Source organism: Vulpes vulpes, chromosome 5, assembly GCF_048418805.1.
Source record: "Vulpes vulpes isolate BD-2025 chromosome 5, VulVul3, whole genome shotgun sequence".
In the NCBI taxonomy this organism is placed as follows: Eukaryota; Metazoa; Chordata; class Mammalia; order Carnivora; family Canidae; genus Vulpes; species Vulpes vulpes.
This window is the reverse complement of record NC_132784.1, coordinates 114,805,732-114,830,555: the sequence shown is the minus strand read 5'-3', so window position 1 is coordinate 114,830,555 and position 24,824 is coordinate 114,805,732. Positions and strand designations below refer to the sequence as shown.

The following is a 24,824-nucleotide window of genomic DNA, read 5'->3' as shown; positions in this document are numbered from 1 at the left end:
AATTCATTCCAAAAGAAAGAACAAGAAAAGGTCAAAACCAAGGATCTAATGAAAACAGATATAAGTAATATGACTGATCAATAAGTTATAACAACAATCATGAGGATACTAACTGGGCTTGAGAAAAGCATAGAGGACAGCAGGAAGTCCCTTACCACAGAGATAAAATAACTAGATACCAGTCAGGACAAAATTAATAATGCTATAACTGAGATTTGAAACCGACTAGATGTAATAACAACAAGGGTGGACAAAGCAGAGGAATGAAGAAGTGACATAGAAGATAAAATTATGGGAGCATCTGGATGGCTCAGTCAGTTAAGTGTCTGCCTTAGGCTTGGGTCATGATCCTGGGGTCTTGGATTTGAGTCCTGCAACAGGCATACAGCTTAGTGGGGAAATTGCTTTTATCTCTCCCTTTGCCACTCCTCCATAAATAAATAGATAGATAGATAGATAGATAAATAGATAAATAAATAAATAAATAAATAAATTTTTTAAAGAAGATAAAATTATGGAAAATAATGAAGCTGAAAAGAAGAGGGAAAGAAAAATATTGGGTCATGAATGTAGACTTAGGAAACTCAGTGACTTCATACAGTATAAAAACATTCATATCTTAGGAGTCCCAGGAGAAGAAGAGAGGGAAAGGGGGCAGAAGGTTTATTTGAGAAAATTATAGGTGAAAACACCCTCTTTCCTAATATGGGGAAGGAAACAGACATCCAAATCCAGAAGGCCCAGAGAACTCCTATCAAAACCATCAAAAGCAGGCCACCATCAAGGCATATCATAGTTAAATTTGCAAAATATAGAGATAAAGAAAAAATCCTAACAGCAACAAGAAAAAAGAAGCCCCTAACTTACAGGGAAGGCAAATAAGTTTAGGAGCGGATCTGTCCACAGAAACTTGACAGGCCAGAAGAGAGTAGCAAGATATGTTCACCACATTGAATGGGAAAAATATGCAGCCAAGAATATTACATCCAGAAAGGCTGTCATTCAGAATAGAAGGAAAGATAGAGAGTTTCCCAAACAAAAACTAAAGGAGTTTGTGGTCAGTAAGCCAGCCCTGAAAGAAATATTAAAGGACTCTGAGTGGGAAAGAAAGACCAAATGCAACAAAGACTGGAAAGTAACAGAGAAAATCTCCGGAACCAACAATAAAACAAGTAATAAAATGTTACTAAATTCTTATCTATCAATAAACACTCTGAATCTAAATTGACTAAATGCTCCAATCAAAAGACATAGGGTGTCACAATGGATGAAAAATCAAGGCCATCTACATGCTGCCTACAAGAGGCCCATTTCAGACCTAAAGACACCTGCAGACTGAAAGTGAGGGGATGGAGACCATTTATCATGTAAATAGAGGTCAAAAGAGAACCAGAGTTTCCATACTTACATCAGACAAACTAGATTATAGAGCAAAGACTGTAACAAGAGAAATAAAAAGAGCACTATATCATAATAAAGGGGTCTACCCAACAAGAAGACCTAACAAATGTAAATATTTATGCTCCCACCTTGGGAGCGCTCAAATGTGTAAAGTAATTAATAACAAACATAAAGGAACTCATTGATAATAATAGTAGGGAACTTTAAAACCCCACATACAGGGACGCCTGGGTGGCTTAGCAGTTGAGCATCTGCCTTTGGCTCAGGGCATGACCCCAGGGTCCTGGGATTGAGTCCCACATCAGGCTCCCTGCAGGGAGCCTGCTTCTCCCTCTGTCTACATCTCTGTCTCTCTCTGTGTGTCTCTCATGAATAATTAAATAAAATTAGAAAAATAAAACCTCACTTGCAGCAATAGACAGATCATCTAAGAGAAAGTCAACCAGGAAGTGAAGGCTTTGAATGACACACTGGGCCAGATGGACCTAACAGTAGAAAGAGAAAGAAATCAAGGAATCAGTCCCATTTACAGTCCCCGGGCTCTCCAGTTCCATCAGCCAATACCTTTCCTGTGTGATTTCAGCCCAACAAGGTCAGTTTCTATCCTCAGTGACCGGAAGCTCTCCTCTGATGGACGTGGACAACGCTCTTGGGGACGCTGGGTTAAGGTCTCTCTTCCTTGCAGCGTTCCTCCTCACTTCCCTCTTCCTTTCTCTAGATGCTTGAAAATATTCCTTTATCCCTTTTCTTGCCTATTTGTGTTTTCTTTATGTGTCCTTGTCTTGTAACACTCTTATCCTGTCTTGCTTATTAAACCTGACATCTTGAGCAACCCCTGTCCTGGGTGTTTTCATGATTTCTGACAGATCACAGGTCAGGAATCAAGGTTGCTGCTGCTGATTAAGTGACTGGTAGAAATTCATCTTTCAGGGTCTTCCTAGAGTTGGAAGAACAAGATACACCAGCATGTAATAAACTAAGAAGTGTCCTGACAATGACAGCGAAATACTCAAAATGCAGGATTTTCTGCGGAGGAAATTCACTGATGCCTTGGATCATCCATTCATTCATTCACTTCCTCCTCACTTACTCAGCATTTCCTATTTTTATGGTAAACATATTCTCTGAGAGTGATTCCAACATGGATGAGAGGAAGCTCTGTGTCCAGATATTTAAGGCAAATGAATAATCTCTTCCTCTAAGCTTGTTCATTTTTTGATGTTTACTTTTAATCACCCTGAGACAAACTTCAGAACTGTTCAATAAGAAAAATCAACTACATATATTTGAAGAACTAATTGGCTTCATTAAATGGTGCATGACTTACACAATACCCCCATCTGACCCACAGGGGGGCACTCAGAGGAGTTGTACAGAATGGAAGGTTTTTATAGAGGGGGCGTGGGGCCAGGGAGTTAGTAGCAAAAGAGAAAGATAGTTTCAGGGACAGGTCCGTTTTCTTGGGGGAAAAACAGGGGTTTTTATCATGCACATGACTTCATCTGCCTTCAGGGGACAGAAGGGTCTCAGTAGACAGATTCATTGGCTCTGATGGAAAGAAAAATTTCTTGCCTGACCAGTTAAGGCTACATTTCTGGATGAGGGTGGGGGTTGGGGTGGTAGTGATTAAAACTGTAATTAGATCGTAGGAAGCTCCAGTGTGGGAACCGGGTCTAAATGACACCATGTGGACCTGTGACTTTCTTTTTCTAGTAAGATGTGCCTCATGGGTACGTATCTTCAGAGTCTTGTCCCTCCACTAGCAGAGAAGCTCTGGGTACCTTGCTGGCTACTCTGCATGGGGCAGAGAGTGGGGCACTAGCTCTGTTTCTGGTCCAGTCTCATCCTCAACTATGCGTTTTGTTTCTCAGTTTTGGGATCATTGAGCACCTACTTACTGGGCCCTCTTTTAGATTTTGGGGGTTCATTTTAAGAGGGATGTATGTATATCTAATACCCCAAACCAACAAATTAAGTCATGATTTTAAGTGAGCAAACATCAGTTAAAGGTCATTTTTAGAAAATATTATTTCAAGCAGTTATATTGTTGGGTACAGCCTATACATTATCATAAAACTAGTACATGAAGTTCTGGGGAAGAAGTTGCTGAGAAGGGCCCTACAAACATCTCTTCCCAATGAGATGACACCTGTATCAGTGTAAATAATCTAGAAAATGACCCAAAGACTGCCGGAACTAACTCTCCATAGCTAAGCGTAGAAGAGAGGCCACATGGACCTGGCAGGAAGGGTGGAGATGCAATGAAGAGAGCCTCCACAGGGCACACATGATATACATAGGAGACAGCCCTAAAGTGTCAGGCTCTGGTAAACAGGAGACTCTGCCCTGCAGAGCACCACAGAAACTCTTATTCATAAGGACATCACTTTTAAGAGCAGAAGATGTAACTAACTTTTCTAACATGGAGAAAAAAGAAAAGAGACTTAAACAAAAAGAGGACACAGGGGAATATGTCCCAAGTGAAAGAATAGGACAAAATCACAGTAAGAGAAAGAAGAGAAAAAGAGATAAGTAATATGTCTGATAGAGAACTTCAAATAATGATCATAAAGTTACTCCCTAGTCTTGAGAGACAAATAGAGGACCTCAGTGAGACCCAAAATAGAGAGATAGATAACATAAAAAGGAACCAACCAGTGATGAAGAACTCAACAAATGAAATTAAAAATACACTATATGGAATGAACAGGAGAATTGAGGAAGCAGAATAGATCAGTGACCAGGAAGACAGGATATAAAAAGCAATCAAGTTGAATAGGTGAGAGAGAAAGAGAGAGAGAGAGAGAGAGAGAGAGAGAGAGAGAGAAATACAAAAGGAAAATAGACTTAGGGAACTCAGTGATACCATCAAGCATAAAAGCATTATACATCACAGAAGGAGAAGAACGAGAAAAAGGGCAAAAGTTTATTTGAAGAAATAATGGCTGAAAACTTCCCAAATCTAGTGAAGGAAACAGAAATCAAGAATCAGGAGGCATAGAGAGCTCCCAAGAAAATCAATGCAAAGAGGTCCACACCATGATACATATTAACTAAAATGTCAAAAAGTAGTAATGAAGGTGAATTTTAAAACCAGCAAGAAAAAGTTACATGCAAGGGAAACTCATAACCCATATCAGCTGAGTTTTAATCAGAAATTTTGCAGGCTAGAAGAGAGTGGCATGGTATATTCAAAATACTGAAAGGAAAAAAAAAATATCCAGGCAAGCATACTCTATCCAGCAAGACTATCATTCAGAACAGAGAAAGAGAGAGATAAAGAGTTTCTCAGACAAACAGATGTGAAAGGAATTCGTGACCATAACCTAGCACTACAAAATATGTTAAAGGGGACTCTGAGTGGGAAGGAAAGGAAATACCACAGGAAAGAAAGCAGAAAACGAGTAAAAATAAAGATATCCATAAAAATCAGTCAAGGAACTCACAAAAGACTGCAAAGTAGGACACCGTATTTCAAAAATGTGAGAGTAGGGAAGGGAGAGGGATAGAGAACGGCTTCAAACTTAAGTAACAGTAACTTAATGTTGACTGCTACATAAAGAAGCTGTTATATACAAACCAAATTATAACCACAAATCAAAAATTAATAATAGATATGTAAAAAATAAAGAGACAGTATCCCAGTATATCACTAAAGAAAGCCAATTAACCAAGGGAAAGAGAGGAAGAAGAGGAAGAATAGAAAACTTCAAAAACAGTCAAAACAAGTAGCAAAATGGCAATAATTATATACCAATCAATAATTACATTGGGCAGCCCCGGTGGCTCAGTGGTTTAGCAACGCCTTCAGCCCAGAATGTGATCCTGGAGACCCGGGATCGAGTCCTATGTCAGTCTCCCTGCATGGAGCCTGCTTCTCCCTCTGCCTGTGTCTGTGCCTCTCTCTCTCTCATGAATAAATAAATAAAATTATTAAAATAAATTAAAAAATAAATAAATAATAAAATTAAAAAATAATTACATTGAATGTAAGTGGACTAAATTTTCCAATCATAAATCATAGAGTGATTGGATGGATAAATAAATAAGACACATTTCTATGCTGCCTAGAAGAGACTCATTACAGACCTAAAGACACATGCAGATTCAGAGTGAAAGGATGGAAAATCATTTATCAAGCAAATACTTGTGAATGGAAGTCAGAGTAGAATACTTGTATTGGAGAAAATAGGCCTTAAAAGAAAAACTTTAAAAAGGGAAAAAGGGGGATCCCTGGGTGGCGCAGCGGTTTCACGCCTGCCTTTGGCCCAGGGCGCGATCCTGGAGACCCGGGATCAAATCCCACGTTGGCCTCCCGGTGCATGGAGCCTGCTTCTCCCTTTGCCTGTGTCTCTGCCTCTCTCTCTCTCTCTCTCTGACTATCATAAACAAATTTAAAAAAATTAAAAAAATAAAAAGGGAAAAAGGATAATATATAACAATAAAGGGAACAATCCAACAAGAAAATATAACAGTTATAAATATTATGCACCCAACATGGAAGCACCCAAATACATAAAGCTGCTAGTAACCAACAAAGGAGATAATGAATAGCAATACAACAATAGTGAGGGACTTAAACATCCCACTTATGTGGATGAACAGACCACCCAAGCAGAAAATCAACAAGGAAATTGCCTTTAATAACACATTGGACCAGATAGATCTGAATGATATTTCAGAACACTCCATCCGAAGACAGCAAAATACACATTCATTTCAGGTGCAGGTGGAACATTTCCAATAAAAAATCCCATATTAGGCCACAACACAAGTCTCAACAAATCCAAAAAGATCACCGTCATACCACTCATCTTTTCTGACCATGACAATATGAAAGCAGAAATTAACCACAAGCAAAAGATAGAAAGAGGACAACTACAAGGTGGTTAACTAACATACTGTTAAACAATGAATGGATCAACCAAGAAATCAGAGGAAATAAAAAAATACATAGAGACAAATGAAAATGGAAACACAATTGTCCAAAATTTTGGGGATGGAGCCAAAGTTGTTCTAAGAAGTAATTTTATTTTGTTTATTTTTATTTTTAAAATAAATTTATTTTTTATTGGAGTTCAATTTGCCAACATATAGAAAAACACCCAGTCCTCATCCCATCAAGTGCCCCCCTTAGTGCCCGTCACCCAGTCACCCCACCCCCCGCCCACCTCCCCTTCTACCGCCCCTTGTTCGTTTCTCAGAGTTAGGAGTCTCTCATGTTCTGTCTCCCTTTCTTATATTTCCCACTCATTTTTTCTCCTCTCCCCTTTAATCCCTTTCACTATTTTTTATACTCCCCAAATGAATGAGACCCTATAATGTTTGTCTTTCTCTGATTGACTTATTTCAGTCAGCGTCATACCCTCCAGTTCCATCCATGTCGAAGCAAATGGTGGGTATTTGTTGCTTCTAATGGCTGAGAAATATTCCATTGTATACATAGACCACATCTTCTTTATCCATTCATCTTTTGATGGACACCGAGTCTCCTTCCACAGTTTAGCTATAGTGGACATTGCTGCTGTGAACATCGGGTGCAGGTGTCTCGGCATTTCACTGCATCTGTATCTTTGGGGTAAATCCCCAGCAGTGCAATTGCTGGGTAGTAGGGCAGATCTATTTTTAACTCTTTGAGGAACCTCCACACAGTTTCCCAGAGTGGCTGCACCAGTTCACATTCCCACCAACAGTGCAGGAGGGTTCCCCTTTCTCTACATCCTCTCCAACATTTGTGGTTTCCTGCCTTGTTAATTTTCTCCATTCTCACTGGTGTGAGGTGGTATCTCATTGTGGTTTTGATTTGTATTTCCCTGATGGCAAGTGATGCAGAGCATTTTCTCATGTGCTTGTTGGCCATGTCTATGTCTTCCTCTGTGAGATTTCTCTTCATGTCTTTTGCCCATTTCATGATTGGATTGTTTGTTTCTTTGCTGTTGAGTTTCATAAGTTCTTTATAGATTTTGGATACTAGCCCTTTATCTGATACATAAGAAGTAATTTTATAACAAAACAGGCACAACTCAAGACAGAAGAAAAATCTCAAACAAACAGCCAAACTTTACAACTAAAATAGATAGAAAAAAAGCAAATAAAACTCAAAGGCAGTAGAAGGAAGGAAATAATAAAGAATAGAGCTGAAATAAATGATATAGAAACAAAAACAAAAACCACAAAAATAACACAGCAGATCAATGAAACGAGGAGCAATTTCTTAGGCAAGATAAAAAAATTGGTATTTAACCAGACTCATTGAGAGAGAGAGAGAGAGAGAGAGAGAGAGAGGAAGAAAGAAAGAAAGAAAGAAAGAGAGAGAGAGAGAGAGAGAGAATTCAAATAAACAAAAGCATAAATAGAAGAGGAGAAATTTCAGCATCACAGAAATACAAAGGATTGTAAGAGAATATTATGGCAAATTATATTCCAAGAAATTGGACTACCTACAAGAAATGAGTAGATTCCTAGAAACATATAGCCTCCCAAAAATGAAGTGGGAAGAAATTGAAAATTTGAACAGACGAATTACCAGCAATCAAATGGAGTCAATAATGAAAAAACTCCCAACAAACTAAAAATCAGGACTAGATAACTTCAAAAGTGGATTTTATCAAATAGTTGAAGAAGAGTTAATACCTATTCTTCTCAAACTATTAAAATTAGAAGAGGAGGAATGCTTTCAGATTCATGCAATGAGGCCAATATTACCCTAATACCAAAATCAGATAAGAACACTATAAAAAGAGAAACTACAGGCTAATACTGCTGATAAAAGGATGCAAAACTCCATAATAAAATATTAGCAAACCAAATCCAACAATTCATTAAAAAAATCATTCCTCACCATCAAATGAAATTTGCTCCTGAGATACAAGTGTGGTTCAATATTCACAAATCAATCAATATGATATATGACATCACCAAGAGGAAGGATAAAAACTGTATGATTATTTCAATAGATGCAGAAAAATCATCTGACAAAATACAACATCCATTATGATAAAATCTCTCAACCAAATATATTTGGAGGTAACATACTCAATATAATAAAGGTCACATATAAAAACCCCACAGCTATCATCATATTTAATGGCTAAAAACAGAGAAGTTTTGGGGTTATTGGGTGGCTTAGTTGATTAATTGCCTGACTTTTGGTTTTGGCTCATGTTGTGATATTGTGGTCATGGGCCTGAGTCCTGTATCAGGCTCTGTGCTCAGCATGCAGGCTGCTTCAGATTCTCTCTCCCTCTCCTTCCCATTCATTCTCACACTATCTCTCTCTCATAAATAAATAAGTAAACAAACAAACAAACAAACAAACAAACAAACAAATCAAATCTTAAAAAAAGAACAGTGAACTTTCCCCTGAAGGTTAGCAATAAAACACGGATGTCCACTCTCACCACTTTTAGTTAACATAGTATTGAAGTCCCAGACACAGCAATCAGACAAGAGAATAAAAGTCATCTTTGGTAGGGAAGATAAGGAAAGAAGCAAAGCTGGTAAGGAAGAAGCAAAATATTCGTCTGCAAAAAATATTTGCAGAAAACCCTAAAGGCTCTCCCCAAACTACTACAACTGATAAATGAATTCAGTAAGTCTAAGGGTACAAAATTAATATAGAGAAACCCTTTATATTTCTATACACTAATAATTAAGCAGCAGAAAGAGAAATTAAGAAAACCATTCCATTTACAATTGCACTAAAAATAATAAAATACCTAGGAATACACTTAACCAAATAGGTTAAAGGCCTATACTTGGAATCTATGAAAACACTGATGAAAAATATTGAAGGTAACACAAAGAAATGCAAAGATATCCCTTGCTCCTTGATGGGAAGAATTAATACTGTTAACATATCCATACTACCCAAAGCAATCTGCAGATTTAATTCAATTCCTTCAAAATACAAAAGCATTTTTCACAGATTGAGAGTAAGTAATCTTAACCACAGACGATTGAATGGCCAAATCAAACTTGAAAAAGAAAAACAAAGCTGGATGTATCACAATTACGGATTTCAAGTTACCCTACAAAACTGCAGTAATCAAAACACTACGGAACGGCACAAAGTAGACACATACATCAATGGAACAGAGTTCAGAGACGAAGGAAAAATAAACCACGATTTCATGTTCAATTAATCTTTGACAAAGGAGGCAAGAATACGCAATGGGAAATAGTCTTTTCAATAAATGGTACTGTGAAAACTGGACCACTACATGCAAAAGAAAGAAAGTTGACCACTTTTTTTAAATTTAATTTAATTTTTTAAAATAAATTTATTTTTTATTGGTGTTCAATTTGTCAACATACAGAATAACACCCAGTGAGTTGACCACTTTCTTATACCACAGACAAAAATAAACTCAAAGTCTATAAAAGACCTAAATGTAAGGCTTGAAATAATAAAAATCCTAAAAGAGAGCAAAGACAGTAAGGTCTCTGATGTTGGCCCCAGTAACATTTTTTCCAGATATGTATCCACAGGTAAAGGAAACAAAAGGAAAATCAAACTGTTGGGACTACATGAAAATGAAAAGCTTTTGGACAATGAAGGAACCAGTCAAGAAAGGTAAAAGACAACCTATGGAACGGGAATATCAATTTGCAAGTAACATATTCCATATGGGGTTAGTATCCAAAATATAAAAGGAATGTGGACAATTCAACATGTCAAAAATCAAATAATCTAATAAACGATAGACAGAAGACATGAACAGATATTTCTCCAAAGAAGACACCCAGATGGCCAACAGACACATGAAAAGGTGCTCAACATCACTCATCAGGGAAATGCAAATCAAATCTCAATGAGATATCACCTCACATCTGTCAGACTGGTGTTATATATATAATATATAATTATATATAATTATTATATATATATATAAAGAAACACATACAAGAAACAAGTGTTGGAGACGATGGAGAGAAAAAAAGAACCATTGCACTCTGTTGGTGGGAATGCACACTGGCGCAGCCACTGTGGAAAAGAGCATGGAGGTTCCTCAAAACATTAAAAAGAGTTACTATATGATCCAGTGTTTGTACTACTTGCTATTTACCCAAAGAATATGAAAACACTAAAATGAAAAGATATGTGCATTCTGATGTTCACAGCAGCATTACATTCTACAGCCCAATGTCCATAGACAGATGAACCAAGAAAAAAAGGTGTGGTGTGTACGCACAATGGACTGTTACTCAGCCATAAAAATGGATGAAATCCTGTCAAGTGCAACAACCTGGATGGAGCTAGAGAGTATGATGGGAAGTGAAGTAAGACAGCCAGAGAAAGATAAATCCCATATGGTCTCACTCATATGTGGAATTCATAAACAAAATAAAGGAAGAAAGAAAAAAGAAACAAAGGATAAAACAGGCTCTCATATATAGAGAACACACGGCTGGTTCTCAGACGGGAGGTTGGTGGGGGAAGGTAAGCAGGTGATGGGATTAGCATTACACTTAGGTTCATGAGCACTAAGTAATGTGGGGAATTACTGAATCACTATATTGTATACCAGAAACTAATTTAACGTGGCATGTTTACTATAGCAGAATAAAACCAACCAAACTAAGAACTAACCGAGCACACAAAACTGTATAGTTTTTGATTTATGCGTTTTTCTTCCCAGGTAGACTCAATGCTCCTTGAACACAGTGCCTGCCCTGCGCACACTGGACTTTAACGAAGGCAGCACAGTGCTTGGGTCCAGCCAGGTGCTAAGTGGCTGGTCCTGAGTGAATATGTATTAATGCCAGTCAGATGGAGGGGGAACTCTTCAGATGTTTCCATGTTCTGTGGTCTCTGTGATGTCTGCTGGTTCCTCCCGAAGAATAATGGAGGACTGGGGGTTGCTGAGGCTGCTACAATCATGGGGAATATGGACAAGCAAATAGAGCATCTGTGGAAAAGAAACCCTTCCCTTGGGCCCAAATGGCACTTTGTTCCAGACCAAGTCCCCAGATCTGGCTTAATCTCTAACCAGCTGCAGTTCCCACCTCCCCCAGAAAGGGAAGTCTTCACCATCAGTGAGGGAGTCTCTGGTTTGGCCCAGGGAGGTTCTCTGTCACATGGGCCCTCTCCATCCCCACGGAGGTCATCTGCATGGTTAGACCGCCTGCTCTCCCAGTTGAGGGTAAGGGACCTTCCCTGAAACACCCCTTTCTCTTCTCTCACCAACTTCCTTCCTATGAAACCCTCCATTTGCACCACTGCTCAGAACTCCCCTTACCTGCCAGGTGGGAGGCTGCCCCATTCTTGAATCACTTAATAAAACCAGGTAGATCTTCAGATTTTCCTGGCTGATTAGTTTTTTGGCACAAGCAGTGAGAAGTCAGAGATGTGAAGGAGCTGGGGTGAGGGTGGGACGGGGAAGGAAATACCTGGGGTGGGGGGGTCACAGGGCAAAGGGACAGAGGGACAGCAGGTCCAGGGCTGGTCCTGGGAGCCGGGTGTTTTCCTGGGTTACTGTCTGGGTGAGAAGAAAGGGCTGAGAGGTGGGGCCCGTTTTCCAGGCCACACAGGACTTGGTCTGTAGCATCTGAATCAGCGGGCAGGGCGGGATGGGCACTGGAAGAAGCTGGAAGGGAGAAGCTGGAAGCCAGAGAGGATGGTCAGAGCAGGAGGGGAAGTGAGACTGAGTAGGTGTCCAGGAGGAGCACATTTGCGTTGTTGCAGAGACTCAGGGAAGGGTTGTGTGTGGAGAGGAAGTCAGAGGAGAGGGGCTGGGAGGGGGTCGGTGTGTGAGGACAGACGTCAAAGAGCGACTTTGCAAGAGAAAGAACATCTGCAAACATGATGCTGTTCCTGCAACTTGTGCTGTTGGTGGTTCTCCTCCCGGGGGGTGACAGCGAAGATGGTGAAAGCCCCGGTCCTGCCCAGTGGCTTCAATTGTGTATATGAGTGTGTATGTGTATGTTTTTAAGTGCTTTTGTGCATCTGTGTGTTTGTGCATGTGAGGAACTGGGAGTATGCATGTTTGTATATCTGTGTTTGTATATGCATATGGGTGTGCATGTCTGTGTGTGGGTGTGTGTGCTTGTGGCATGTGTTTCCACACATACTTGAGGATGAGAGAGTCAGCCTGCTTACTCCCTGAGCATCCCCAGCCCCAGGGCCCTGTGCTCCCCTGAAGGATGGGTGCGAGGCTCAGGCTCTGGGGCAGAACTTGTCTCGTGAGTCGACTATGGCTTCTCTGTCCTCCAGATTTTGGGTCCCGTCCCCAGCATCTTACCCATTCCCTCTCTTTCCCAATGTCCTCCTCTTCCTCAGTCTATCTGTCCTTTCCCACAGTCTTCCAGGAGCCAATCTCCTTCCAGATCATCCTGACCACATCCTTTTACAGCTGTTCCTGGACACAAAAATCAAGGCTCAGCTTGGCTGGATGAGCTGCAGACTCACGGCTGGGACAGTGACTCTGGCACTTTCACATGCATGTGGCCTTGGTCCAGGGGCAATTTCAGCAACAAGGAACTGATGGAAGAACAAAGATCATTCCATACATTCTCCATTAGAGTTCCTCTGATATTTCAAGATCATTTCAGTGAATGGCAGCTTGAATGTGAGTTCAGTTCCCTCCAGGGTGGGATGGAAGCGGCTGGTTATATGTCTTTCGTGTCCTGTGTTCCTGAAGGAAAGAGCCTCCACTGCCTTCTGAACCTCATATCTCTCCATTTTGAAACTGAGTTACACCTTTTAGGGGAGGGGGTGGAAGCCAGACCCCGATTTTTGAAAAGCTTCACATCTTCTGCTCCATCCCACTCCTCTCATTGACCACAGGCTGGGCTCTCCTGTCCCACTAGTGTCTCGCACGAACACTACTTTCCCTGGCCTCCAACCAAGCACCTCTGGTCCTCATTCTGTGCCTGACTCCTTGAACTGTATTTTTCTCTCCATTCTATCCACCAGCATGTCTACCTATGTGTTCCCTGTACCCCATTGTTCCTTGACTGTAGATTGTTTTACCCCAATTTGTTGATGAGCCCTTCCATATTCTCTGCCCACACCTTTCATACCCCTCCTCCAGCATTAGCTCCTTCCTCAATTATTCACCTCTTCCTCTGCTTCCAGTGACTACCACTTCCCCTTTGTGTGAGCCTCTACTAAAACCAAGCTTTGTTCCATTCTCTAAAATCCCCTGAACTTCTCTCTCTGCTCCCATCATCCTTGGCTTCCACTCATTCAATTCATCTCTTTCAATCCCGCTGTGCTGAAACTCACAGTCTCTTTTCCCCAGATCCCTTTCAGGTATAAGCAGCAAAAGGCTGTGAGCTGCACATTGGAGAAACATCAGTAGGATTTATGCGAATTTCCTATCAAGGGGAAGATCTTGTGAGTTTCCAGAACAAGTTATGGTGGCCATCTCCAAACGGAGGAAGGAGGGCTCAGCAGGTGTCCAGACTATTCAATCAATACCATGTGATCAATGTAAGACTGCAAACACACATCAGTGACTCCTGCCCCCAGTTCCTGTTGGGTCTTCTTGCAGGGAAGACACATCTGCAGTGACAAGGTCAGTCCTGCTTCCTCCCCCAAGAACTCTACAATCATAAATTTGCATCATTCCCTCAAAGTCAAGGTAAGAAGAGAGTTGAGGGAGAGAGACAATGATGGTGGCAGATTTCTAGAGGTGGAAAGGTGTGTCTGTCTAAAGTGATATGAGGACCTCCCCTCAGTCTGTGAATTCCTGTCTTGTCTCCACAGTGAGGCCCGAGGCCTGGCTGTCCACTGGCCCCAGCCCCAGGCCTGACCATCTGCGGCTGGTGTGCCACGTCTCCGGCTTCTACCCCAAGCCTGTGCGGGTGACATGGATGCGGGGTGAGCAGGAGCAACAGGGCGCCCAGTGAGGTGATGGGACATGGTACCGTCAGGTGTCCTTGGATGTGAAAGTCAAGGAGACAGCTGGCCTGTCCTGCCGGGTGAGACACCGCAGTCTAAGGGGCCAGGACATGGTCCTCCACTGGGGTGAGAAAGAGCTGGGCCCGGCTGGGAAAGGGGGTGAGTGGTGCTATAGCAGAGCAGGAGCCTAATGAAAAATTTGGGAATCTAGGAAATCTCCACCAAAAGGACAAAAGGTGAGTAATCCATGAAATGAAAGATCTGAGGGTGAAGGCCCTGTAAATGTGGGAGGATGCATAGGGTTAGGTGAAGTGTCCATCTCTGAGGAGGGATGGGAGAAGAGAGAGGTGCAAGGGTGGCTGGTGAGGCAGAGGTTTTCAGGAACATAGAGGACCAGGGTGGTGCAGTTCAACCCGGGGTGGATGGGAAATGACACCCTCTGTGCCCAACCCCACAGAGCAGCCCCCCTCAGTGGGCTTGGTCTTCCTGGCAGTTATTGTGCTCCTGGTGTTCCTGGCAGGCCTGGCGTGGTGGCTCTGGATGCGCTGGTGAGTCTCTGGAGCCCCCTTCCTGCTCTTTTCCACGTGTCTCCCCACCTTTCAGTGTGTCCTCAGCCCTCCTGCCGCCCGCGCCCTTCCCCCCTGAAGCCCTCCCCTCCACCTGCTGCAGAGAGATTCCTCCTCTGTTCCTCCCAGGAAAACACACTGGAGACCTCAGTCCACTGGCTTTCATTTGGAGTGAGAATCCAGGAGCCCATGGACCAAAATATACCTAAACTCAGCTTAGTGGTGATGTCCTCATAATCTTCTGTGTGCAACTTTATCTTTCATTTGTGCTTAATGATTAGTCGACAATAAAAACTAAGTGAAATTTAGCTGGATTTGTTGTTCAACTTCATTTGCAACTTAAATCTCAAAATTGAACTTAGGGTAAAATGAATTCTCAGCAACTTCCACGGTTTGCAAGCATCAAATAGCATTTCCTCCAGTGACAATTCCCTGTTTCACAAATAGAATCAGTGTATTTTTTAAAATTTACTTTTTATTGGTGTTCAATTTGCCAACATATAGAATAAAACCCAGTGCTCATTCCATCAAGTGCCCCCCTCAGTGCCCGTCAACCAGTCACCCCCACCCCCCCGCCCACCTCCCTTTCTACCACCCCACGTTCGTTTCCCAGAGTTAGGAGTCCCTCATGTTCTGTCTCCAGAATCAGTGTATTTTGTAAGAAATTCCACCACCTTGATGTGCACTCTGTCTAATTTATTGCTGCCCTGCAGCCCTTGATCCCTCCTATAGTTTCTTTTCCCTTCTAACTCTTAAGCCTCTTCAGGGCAAAGTCCATGTCTTTTAAATATTTCTACCTTTGCAAACTGTCTCATTTGCATGGAATAAGTTCTCAATAAAAATATGGGTGATTCAGGATGCCTGGGTGGCTCAGTGGTTGGGCAGCTGCCTTTGGTTCAGATTGTGACTCCAGGATCTGGGATCGAGTCCTGCATCGAGCTCCCCGTAAGGAGCCTACTTCTCCCTCTGCCTGTGTCTCTGCCTTTCCTCTCTCTCTGTGTCTCTCATGAAAAAATAAATAAATCTTTAAAAAATATTGGTGATTTATGCCAAATTTATAGGTTTTTCTTTCCTTTTGGTTAGTGACATGCTCCACATAGACCTCACAAATTTCCTGTTCTTTCTCCTGGATTTACTGCATTGTTGAATCATTACCACTGAACTCATGACCTGCAACCCTGCATCCCAAGCCTGAGAGGGCCTTATGTACACTGGTGTTTTGTTTGTGAGGCGCATCCTACCCTTTTGTGCTTAAGAACACTAGTCATCCCTGTAGCTCTAGCTTCAGGGCCATTTTGAACAATGAAATAACCAAGAAGGAACATGTATATGCAGAAATTGCAGCAGCATGGCCCAACCAGAAATTGGGCCATGAATAAGACACATGCTTACAGTGTAGTAATTAAAACAGGAAGGCAGAGAGGCCACTGGTTCTGCCTCACCTGGGAACACGTGTGATGGGTGACATATGTTGGGCCAATCTAAGTACCATGAACATGGTGAGCATGTGTGTCTGGGGCTACAAATCAATGTCTGCAGGTATGTCAATCAGCACAGACTCTGAATAATGAAGATAGATCCTTTGTGAGTAATGACCCTCATGGCAGTGTGAGTGGAGACATCCATGGCTAGACTTCAGTTATTTTAGGTTTCACTAATTAACTCAAACCATTCTCAAGCCCTGACCATGCAGCAGGGATACTTTGAGTGTCAAGGAGTAGGGGAAGAAGAAGTCATCACTGTTTTTGGAGCTTGAAAGTTTTGCTTTCCTGCCTTGATTATGGTTTTCATTGTTTCTATCCAGTTAGTAGAGCTTCTTATTTTAATTGAACAAGGGAAAAAGCACTTTGTTCTACTTTGTTTAGGGGTCGAGGAGGGGCTCTGGGGAGGAGAGCATCCAGAGGGACCAAGTGTAAACAGCCACTGCTGCACATGAGGATATTTCTGGAAAATGACATTGAGATGGGAGAGGTGGCAAAGGTGAAAAGACAGGAAGGGGGGAGAGCAAATCATGGGACTTCCACAATCTTCTCACCTGGATCAGACTGTGCGGCTGCTTCTCTATGTTCCAGGCTTATCATCCTTGCATGACTGTCATGTGGTTTTTGGTTAGTTGACTCCAACCTCATGGATATCCCTGGGCTCTCATCAACCTGAAGCCATCAGGAGAAAGCATCCTTGACAATGAAACAGGCTGAAGGATGGACAAGAGGTAACCTCCAGTTCAGGCCAATAATCAGACAGGTGTCACTTGTCCTGACCCAGAGTGATGGTTCAGATCAAGTCACCTGCTCCAGCTGGTGCAGATCATACAAAGCCTGATTTTTGTCACAAATCGAGAAAAATGAGATGCTCTCTCTTTGCCTGGATATTAAGGTTTTATGTATAAAACATGAGACAACTACTGTCCATTTTTCAGCACCAGAGAAGCAAGTCTGAGGATGAAGTCTGCCTGCAAGAAGGCAGAGAAGTTGTATATGTGAAATTTACCAAGAAGGTAGATCCCAAGTGTTCTCACCACAAGAAAGATAAAGAAAGGAAAAGAAAGAAGAGGGTTGGGATGGAAGAGCTAAGATGGCAGAGTAATAGAATGGTCTAGGGCTTGCTTCATCCCATGAACATAGCTGTATAAATATCAAATCATTCTGAATACCCATGAAATCAATCTGATGACCAAACAAACTGCACAACTAGAGGGAGAGAAGATGCCACATCATGAAAGGTAGGAGGGGTGGAATTGTGGCTTGGGGAAGAAACAGATCACAGGTGTGGTGGATGGGAGGAAGCCGTGGTCACAAACAGAGAAGAGGGAAAGAAAGGAGAAGAGAGAGTGCAGAGCCTGCAGGGGATCACAGAAAGAGAACACTTCCCTGCCGCCATTGTCTGGGAAAAGGAGTGGGGCTGATTTTCATGAGTTGCTACAATCAGTGGGGCTTAAAGAGTAGAGTCTTAGATTCCCACTACTGGCCAGGGTAGAGTTGGTGGGCACTACAATGCTCCTATGATAAAGGAAGGCAGAAGCCTGGGGGCAGACAACATGATCTGAGGATTCCCTGGGATACACAGGAGAGATGCTTAGCCCTTCTTGGAGCATATCTGGGAGAGGTGGTACTGAATCACCAGGGACACAAAAGCCAAGGGAGATCACCATTACCTTTCCCCACATCAGAGCATGGTACAGACACTTGCAGAGGGTGCCCTACCTGGACACCAGCTATTTGCTGCCCTTCAGTCCAAACCATAAGCCCCTGTGCTTTGGTGTGACTGCTGTTCTGGAACAAATCTGCACCAGTTGCATCCTGACGAGACCTTCCCCAAGGACCAGTGGGAGCCTGCACCATGCCACCCTAAAGTTTGCTTTAAAACTCAGCCAGACTGGTTGAGTTAGGACACAGGGGGCACTTTCCTGTTGGGTAAAAGATGGTTTAGACACAGACAGGGTGAAGGAAGGGATCTGAGGGACACCTGGGACACATGAGGGCAGATTGTTCACTCTTCTGGGTATGCATTCTTCAGGGAAATAGTACAGGATCTCCTGTCTATGGATGAGGAAGTGGGCTGGCACCACTTCCCTCTCTTGCCCTTCAGCATAAGCTAAATTCAGTAAGCAGACAAGGATAACAGTGGTAGCCTAAACCACTTCACCAATCCCTCCCCCTGAGCTCTGCAGGTGCTGATTTTCAGACAAGTGTGCCCAAGAACCAGGGTAGGGAGCCCTCCCTAAAAGACCAGCAGTAACCACAACATGCATCACATCTACCAACCAGAGACTTCTGCAAAGCTTCATTTCTGGTGAAAGTTACATCAGGTCTCATTTAACAAGCAGACCAGGGCACACCCAGTTAAAACTCACCACACTCTGACAAGCTGCAAACACTCCTCGCTGCAGCCTAGGAGATCTTCTGTAGATGACTGACCTGAGGGAAAGGGCAGCCAAAACACAGAAGCAGAGTGCACACAGCACAAGAGATACTTCCTGAAGCTCCAGGCCCTGGACAGTATAAGATCTATTAATAATAATGCCATTACTCTCAGGAATAGGAAACACAACAGGCTTTCATAACACAGAGAAGACAGAGACCTAGACAAATTGTCAAAATGGAGGAATTCATCCCAAAAAGAAGAACAACAACAAAAAAAAGTCACAGCTAGGGAATAACTGAAACAGATAAATAATATGTCTGATCCAGAATTTAAAGTAACAATCTTAAGGATACTAGGTGGGCTTGAGAAAAACACAGAAGACACCAGGAAGTCTCTTACATTAGAGATAAAAGACTTGAAAACTGGTTGGGCTGAAATAAAAATGCTATAACTGAGATTTAAAACTGACTGGATGTAATGATCACAGGGATGGAAGAAGCAGAGGGATGACAAAGTGATAAAGAAGATAAAGTTATGTAAAATATTGAAGCTGAAAACAAAGGGAAAGAAAAACAGTGGTTCAGAAATGTAAACTTAGGGAACTCAGTGGCTCCATATAACACAGTGACATTCACGTCATAGCAGTCCCAGAAAAAGAGAGGGAAAAGGGGGGGCAGAAGATTTATTTGAGCAAATTAAAGCTGAAAATTTCCCTAATCTGGGGAAGGAGACAGATTATCCAAATCCAGGAGGCACAGGAACCCCCATCAAAATCACCCAAAGCAGGATAACACCAAGATATATCATAGTTAAATTTGAAAAACATAGAGGTAAAGAAAAAATCCTAACAGCAACAAGAAAAAGAAGTCCCTAACTTACGAGGGAAGACAAATAAGGTTAGCAAGAGATCTTTCCATGGAAACGTAGCACACTGGAAGAGGGTGGCATTAAATATTCAACATCCTGAATGGGAAAAATCTGCAGCCAAGAATACTCGATCCAGCAAGGCTGTCTTTCAGAATAGAAGGAGAGATGAAGCGTTTCCCAGACAGAAAGGAGAGAAAATGAATGGGAGATATCAGAGAGGGAGACAGAACATGAGAGACTCCTAACTCTGGGAAATGAACAAGGGATAGTGGAAGGAGAGGTGGGTGGGGGGTGGGGTGACTGGGTGATGGGCACTGAGGGGGACACTTGATGGGATGAGCACTGGGTGTTATGCTATATGTTGGCAAATTGAACTCCAATAAAAAAAAAAGGATGGGAAAATTCTTCAAATATTTGACCATAATGGTATAGTTTTATATTGGATTCCAAACTTAAACGTGGATGGGTACTTGTCATTTAGTTGTGAAATCCACCAACTTGCCTGAATACAGCCTTTTCACATTTAGGCAGTAAACTGTTTGATACTGAGATTTGAGCCAATGTTTTATAATAAATTGTATTGATAAATATGTTAAAAAAAGTGTTTCCCAGACAAACAAAAAGTAAAGGAGTCTGTGACCACAAAGGCAGCCCTGCAAGAAATATTAAAGGGAACTCCTTGACTGAGAAAGAAAGACCAAAAGTGACAAATACTAGAAAGAAGCAGAGAAAATCTCCAGAAACAATGACAAAACTAGTAATAAAATGGCACTAGATTCATATCTATTAACAATCTCTCTGAATGTAAATGGACTAAATGCTTCAGTCAAAAGACATAGGGTGTCAGAAGGGATGAAAAAACAGGACTCATCTATATGCTGCGAAAGAGAGATTCATTTTAGACCTAAATACACCTGCAGATTGACAGGGAGGGGATGGAGAACCACCTATTATACTAATGAACATCAAAAGAGAGCAGGAGTAGCCATATATCAGTTTATCAGATAAACGAATATTTATTTTATTTTATTTTTTAATTTGTTTTTTATTGGTGTTCAATTTGCCAACATATAGAATAACACCCAGTGCTCATCCCATCAAGTGCCCCCCTCAGTGCCCGTCTAAACTAAAATTTAAAACAAGGCCTATAACAAGAGATGAAGAAGGGCACTATAATATAGCAAAGGTGGTCAAATACATCATCATATGATCATCATATGACCTCAACCTTTTTGTACTTCTCAAGGCCCGATTTGTGACCTGGTTTGTGATCTATTCTAGAGGTTGTCCCGTGTGCAGCCCAAAGGAATGTGTATTCTACTGCTTTAGGATGAAATTTTCTGAATATGTCTGTTAAGTCCATCTGGGCCAGTGTGTCAATCAAAGCCATTATTTCCTTCTTGATTTCTGCTTAGATGATCTGTCCATTGCTGTAAGTGAGGTGTTGAAGCCCCCTACTATTATTGTATTATTATAAATCTGTTCCTGTAATTTTGTTATTAATTCTTTTGCATATTATGTGCTCCCAATTTGGGGGCATAAATATTTACAATTGTCAGATCTTCTTGTTAGATCTAACAGAAGGCGGTCATAAAGGACGCTTTTCACTACAGCGGTTAAACTGAAGGTTGCAGGATCCCTGGGTGGCGCAGCGGTTTGGAGCCTGCCTTTGGCCCAGGGCGCGATCCTGGAGACCCGGGATCGAATCCCACATCGGGCTCCCGGTGCATGGAGCCTGCTTCTCCCTCTGCCTGTGTCTCTGCCTCTCTCTCTCTCTCTGTGACTATCATAAATAAATAAAAAAAAAAATTAAAAAAAACAAAAACAAAAAAAAACTGAAGGTTGCTGGAGGGGAAGTGCACGGGGATGGGTTAAATGGGCGGTGGGTATTAGGGAGGGTGCTTGTTATAGCGGGAACTGGGTGTTGTATGTAACTGATGAACCACAGACTACTACTCTTGAAACTACTACTACTACTACTAATTCTAGAAACATATAAATCACCAAATCTGAAACAGGAAGAAATACAAAATTTGAACAGATGGAAAACCAGCAAAAAAATTGAATCGCTAATCAAAAATCTCCCAACAAAAAATGTCCGGGCTCAGATGGCTTCCCGTAGGAATTCTACTAAATATATACTTAGCTATTATTAAATTTTTATTTGAATTTTATTTAGCACATAGTGTAATATTGGTTTCAGGCATAAAATGCAGTGATTTATCACTTAGATACAACACGCAGTGCTCATGACAAATGCCTCCTTTAATACCCATCCCCCCCACCTAGCCCATCCCCCAACCACTGCCTTCATTAACTCTCAGGTGCTCTCCAACATTAGAGCCTCTGTTTTTTTTGGTATATTTTTTTGTTGCAGTTCGATTTGCCAACATAATATAACACCCGGTGCTCATCCCGTCAAGTGCCCCCTGAAGTGCCATTCTCACTGGTGTGAGGTGAGATCTCATTGTGGTTTTGATTTGTATTTCCCTGATGGCCAGTGATGCGGAGCATTTTCTCATGTGCTTGTTGGCCATGTCTATGTCTTCCTCGGTGAGATTTCTCTTCAGGTCTTTTGCCCATTTCATGATTGGATTTTTCCTTTCTTTGCTGTTGAGTTTGATAAGTTCTTTATAGATCTTGGATACTAGCCTTATATCTGATACATCATCTGCAAATATCTTCTCCCATTCTGTAGGTTGTCTTGTAGTTTTGTTGACTGTTTCTTTTGCTGTGCAGAAGCTTTTTATCTTGGTGAAGTCCCAATAGTTCATTTTTGCTTTTGTTTCACTCCCCTTCATGGATGTATCTTGCAAGAAGTCACTGTGGCCAAGTTCAAAAAGGGTGTTGCCCATGCTCTCCTCTAGGATTTTAATGGATTCTTGTTTCACATTTAGATCTTTCATCCATTTGAGTTTATCTTTGTGTCTGGTGTAAGAGAATGGTCCACCTTCATTCTTCTGCATGTGGATGTCCAATTTTCCCAGCACCCTTTATTGAAGAGACTGTCCTTTTTCCAGTAGATAGTCTTTCCTGCTTTGTTGAATATTAGTTGACCATAGAGATGAGGGCCCATATCTGGATTCTCTATTCTGTTCCATTGATCTATGTGTCTGTTTTTGTGCCAGTACTACACTGTCTCGATGAACACAGCTTTGTAGTCCACTTGAAATCTGGCATTGTGATGTCCTCAGCTCTGGTTTTCTTTTTCAATATTCCCCTGGCTATTCGGGGTCTTTTCTGTTCCCACACAAATCTTAAGATCATTTGTTACAACTCTCTGAAGAAAGTCCATGGTATTTTTTTAAAAGATTTTATTTATTTATTCATGAGAGACACAGAGACAGAGACAGCGAGAGAGAGAGAGAGAGAGAGAGAGAGAGAGAGAGAGAGAGAGGCAGAGACACAGGCAGAGTGAGAAGCAGGCTCCATGCAGGGAGCTTGATGTGGGACTCGGTCCCGGATCTCCAGGATCATGCTCCAGGCCAAAGGTAGCGCTAAACCACTGAGCCACCTGGGCTGCCCTCCATGGTATTTTGATACGGATTGCATTGAATATGTACATTGCCCTGGGTAGCATTGACATTTTCACAATATTAATTCTTCCAATCCATGAGCATGGAATATTTTTCCCTCTCTTTGTGTCTTCCTCAATTTCTTTCAGAAGTGTTCTGTAGTTTTTAGGGTATAGATCCTTTACCTTTTTGGTTAGGTTTATTCCTAGTTATCTTATGCTTTTGGGTGCAATTGTAAATGGGATTGACTCCTTCATTTCTCTTTCTTCAGTCTCATTGTTAGTGTATAGAAATGCCACTGACTTCTGGGCATTGATTTTGTATCATGCCACACTGCTGAATTGCTGGATGACTTCTAGCGGTCTTGGTCTTGGGGTGGAGTCTTTTGGGTTTTCTATGTACAGAATCATGTCATCTGTGAAGACGGAGGGTTTGACTTCTTCTTTGCCAGTTTGAATGCCTTTTATTTCTTTTTGTTGTCTGATTGCTGAGGCTTGGACTTCTAGTATTATGGTGAATAGCAGTGGTGAGAGTGGACATCTCTGTCATGTTCCTGATCTTAGGGGAAAGGCTCCCAGTGTTTCCCCATTGAGAAGGATATTTGCTGTGGGCTCTTCATAGATGATTTTTAAGATTCTGAGGAATGTTCCCTCTATCCCTACACTCTGAAGAGTTTTGATCAGGAATGGATGCTATATTTTGTCAAATGCTTTCTCTGCATCTATTGAGAGGATCATATGGTTCTTGTTTTTTCTCTTGTTGATGTGATCTATCATGTTGATTGTTTTATGACTGTTGAAGGAGCTGTGCATCCCGGGGATAAATCCCACTTGGTCATGCTGAATAATTTTCTTAATGTACTGTTGGATCCTATTGGCTAGTATCTTGTTGAGAATTTTTGCATCTGTGTTCATCAGGGATGTTGGTCTATAATTCTCCTTTTTGGTGGGGTCTTTGTCTGGTTTTGGAATCAAGGTGATGCTGGCCTCATAGAACGAGTTTGGAAGTATTCCGTCCCTTTCTATACTTTGGAACAGCTTTAGTAGAAAATGTATTATTTCTTTAAACATTTGATAGAATACCCCTGGGAAGCCATCTGGACCTGGACTTTTGTGTCTTGGGAGGTGTTTGATGACTGCTTCAATTTCCTCCCTGGTTATTGGCCTGTTCAGGTTTTCTATTTCTTCCTGTTCCAGTTTTGGTAATTTGTGGTTTTCCAAAAATGCATCCATTTCCTCTAGACTGCCTAATTAATTGCCCATAGCTGCTCATAATACGTTTTTAAAATTGTTTGTACTTCCTTGGTTGTGATCTCTCCTCTTTCATTCATGATTTTATTAATTTGAGTCTTTTTTCTTTTTAATAAGACTGCTAATGGTTTATCTATCTTATTAATTCTTTCAAAGAACCAACTCCTGGTTTTGTTGATCTTTTCTACAGTTCTTTTGGTCTCTATTTCATTGAGTTCTGCTAAAATCTTTATTAACTCTCTTCTTCTTCTGCTGGGTGTAGGTTTTATTTGGTGTTCTTTCTCCAGTCCTTTAGGTGTAAGATTAGCTTGTGTATTTGAGTTTTTCCAGTTTTTTGAGGGAGGCTTGTATTGTGATATATTTCTCTCTTAGGACTGCTTTAGCTGTATCCCAAAGATTTTGAACAGTGTATCTTCATTTTCATTAGTTTCCATGAATCTTTTTAACTCTTCTCTAATTTCCTGGTTGACCCTTTCATCTTTTAGTAGGATTCTCTTTAACCTCCACTAGAGGT

The 24,824-nt window shown here is 41.5% G+C and overlaps 1 pseudogene; it reads left to right on the top strand.

The window, feature by feature from the left end:
• Positions 1-12,208: 12,208 nt before the first annotated feature.
• LOC112912071 (T-cell surface glycoprotein CD1a-like) lies at positions 12,209-14,989 on the top strand (annotated as a pseudogene).
• Positions 14,990-24,824: the final 9,835 nt, after the last annotated feature.